Below are 3,233 nucleotides of genomic sequence, written 5' to 3'. Positions count from 1 at the left end.
TACATCCCATTTGATCCTGAGACCGAGCGCTCGTTCCATAGGCAAAGTAATCTTTATAGACAAATCCTGGCGGGTTCTGAGGAAAGCAATAATCGAAGAGACCCTCCAACTGATTCTAGTGACTCAGAAATTCCTTCAGATTCAGAATCAGAGATGACGGCTCAAAAGAAGCTCAGTGACTACTCGCAGCCAAAGCTCACAGATTTTCCGCACCTTACTCCCACTCCGGCTCTTGATGGAGTACAATTTGAAATCAAGCCCCAATTTGTCACCATGATAGAGAGGAAGAAATTTAGTGGAGCTAAGGGTGAAGATCCTAATCTTCACATTGCAGATTTCTGCCAATATTGCAACACCATTAGGCAAGCCGGGGTCACGCAAGACCAAATCAGGGAGATTCTTTTTCCCTTTTCATTATGTGGCAAAGATAAATTATGTTTTAATGGTTTGAATAGAACATCACTTGGTATTACTGACTGGGAAACTCTTGCCTTGAATTTTTATAATAAATATTACCCTACATAGAGAATAGCTGTACTAAGGAGTGCTATTCAGAACTTCGCTCAAGAGGCCGATGAATATTTATATGAGGCTTGGGAGAGGTTCAAGGATCTACAGAGAGAATGCCCCCACCACAATCTGGCATAGTGGCAACTGATCCAAGCTTTCTACAATGGACTTGGAAATTAATCTAGATCAGTTCTAGATTCTGCAGCTAGTGGGAGATTCATGAATTTAAATGTGGACGATGCAGGACAGGTTATCGAAGATATGGCAATACACAATTCCTAATACGGGAATCCGAGAGGGTTTGCAAATAAAAGAAAACATAATGTTGATTCTGTATCCTTTTTGCAAGCTCAGTTAACATCTATTTGTCAAAAATTAGATAATCTTACTACTACTCCTAACTCTGTAGCAAATGTTTCTGTTGTTGCTAACAATAAAGCTTTTTGTGAAAATTGTGTAAGTAGGGCATTGGGAGCAAGATGGTAGGAGTTCCATGGAACAAGTTAATGCTTTCCAAACCTATAGGCAAAATAACCCATATTCCAACTCTTATAATCCTGGTTTCTAGAACCATCCATATCTTTCTTGCCGAAGTACCAATGTACAAAACCCTCCACCTTCACAACAACCACAACAGCAACCTCCACCACAGCAGAAATATTACTGTAACACCCTAGATATTCCTTTCCTTTAAATACCCACTTTACTCTTTAAAATACGATTTAGGAATATCTAAGACATTACCGCCACCATGAAAACGGCTAAGGCAACTATCAAAGATACACAGCGGAAGACTTAAACTTAAAAATCGTTTAAACAAGTCAACTCAAAAGTCCACCAAACGAAAGCAAAGTTTAAAACCAAAACAAATAAAGTCAAATAAAATCAAACTACAACTTGGAACCATTCAAGGCCCTTATTCAAAACCGTTCCAAAACCAAACCTTTGCGTTAGTCCACACAGAGTATGTCATAAATAAATAAAGCATAAAACACATTGTAAACTAATGGAAACTAGCATGGTTCACTCTTCACTCATGCCCCGTTATGAATATGCTTCAATACCTGAAAAGTTTATCTCTACTTGTCCCCACTACTCTCCATTAAAAATGGGTCATCATTGGGCCAAGATAAAGACATGGCCAAACACACAAACACACACAATCAGCAAAGCTGAGTACATAAGCGTAATTAAACACACTAACATGCTTTCACCTATCAATACACACTTATCTCAATGCACCTGTTTACAAGAACACACAAAAATCAACAAGACACTTTAACTAGACACTAAATAATTCATTTAGCGTTGATTATGCATCGAATGGGTTTCCAACTATACCTCCCCCAAATAAATTGAGGTTAACTGACCGGGAGCTAACCGTGCCAGCGACAAAACCACTCAAAGGTGGCGGAATTCCTGCGCATAATAATAAATAAAAAGGAATGTACAGCATCCTGTACTCCATTAGAAGTTATGGTTAAATATAAAACCCCATAACTCCCCCCATTGTTCATACTCAAGGTATATACATTCCAAGAGTTTTGGTGTGTAATCTCTTTTTGACTTTACGTTATTTACATGTTATTGGACTTGGTGATGACTCTCAAAGCATAATAAATCAATCAACAATAATTATTCAATCAACCAAGCATACCAATTTAATTCTTGAATAATTAGTGACCACATATTATTTAATGTTGAACCCTTTTTAATTCTACCTCAATGTCAAAGACACCTTAAACGCATAAAGCGCCAAAAATCCTATCCCTCGGTGTTAAAAACACCTTAGGTGCACAAAGGCACCAACATACAATTTATCCTTTGTGTACATAGACACTTATATAGCTCCTTCCTCATGCTTAAAGCATCAATAAAAATTATTTGAACCATAATAAAATTCCTTTTCAATATTCCTAACATATTTAAACATGTAGTTTAATTAATCATGCATTCTAACATGCCATAAATAAAAGTGTGGTTCAAACACTACATGCCCAAAATGTAATTTTCCAATCCATAAACCATCACAAATAATTCATACTTCACAATTCAATCATCAACACCATTAATTCACAATTCCATACATAAACCTTAGCATGATACTACTTGTAATTGATTGAAATCAAGCCTAGCATGATTCTACATCATCAAAATATGCTAAGTACGCGAACGTACCTTGAGTACGATCTTAAAATCGCCACGACTAGTAGAAATTGCTTACTTCGAAGTCTCTTACACATTAAAATCATAATTGAGTATTAAAATCCACTCTAAATAAATTTCCAGCAATATATACTATTTTAAAACCCCTCATAATTTAATTAAAGTAAGCTGAAATTATATTTAAAACACCATAATTAAGTCCCAATTAATGGGTAATTAAAATTTCTTCAAGAAACATAATATTAAGTGTTCTACATAAAATTTCAGCACTTTATTTTAATTAAAACTTGCTGTAATTAAGCCTTAAAACACTTAAAACAAAGATCTAAACCAATATACATCATAACCCTTCAATAATTCATAAATCAAGAACCTGGGGTTTCAAAAATTGGGGCTTTTTTTTTAATTAAAATCACATTTGAATATTAATTGACATAATAATTATAATCAAACATCAAAAATCAAATTCCAAAACTCATAATTTACACTTAGATTTAAGCATAGATTAAATTTAAATAATAAAGCTAAGTTTTTTTTTATACACTCGAAAAAAGGGG

General features: G+C 34.7%; 1 non-coding gene across 1 annotated transcript; it reads right to left on the bottom strand.

The window, feature by feature from the left end:
* Positions 1 to 534: 534 nt before the first annotated feature.
* Positions 535 to 641, bottom strand: LOC145565522 (small nucleolar RNA R71). Its single transcript, XR_014095047.1, has one exon. It is a non-coding gene; the product is annotated as a small nucleolar RNA R71 (small nucleolar RNA).
* Positions 642 to 3,233: the final 2,592 nt, after the last annotated feature.

Source organism: Chenopodium album, chromosome 1 (assembly GCF_948465745.1).
Source record: "Chenopodium album chromosome 1, dcCheAlbu1.1, whole genome shotgun sequence".
Taxonomy (NCBI): Eukaryota; Viridiplantae; Streptophyta; class Magnoliopsida; order Caryophyllales; family Amaranthaceae; genus Chenopodium; species Chenopodium album.
Note: the sequence above shows the minus strand (reverse complement) of the source record. Positions and strands in the feature narration are given on the sequence as shown.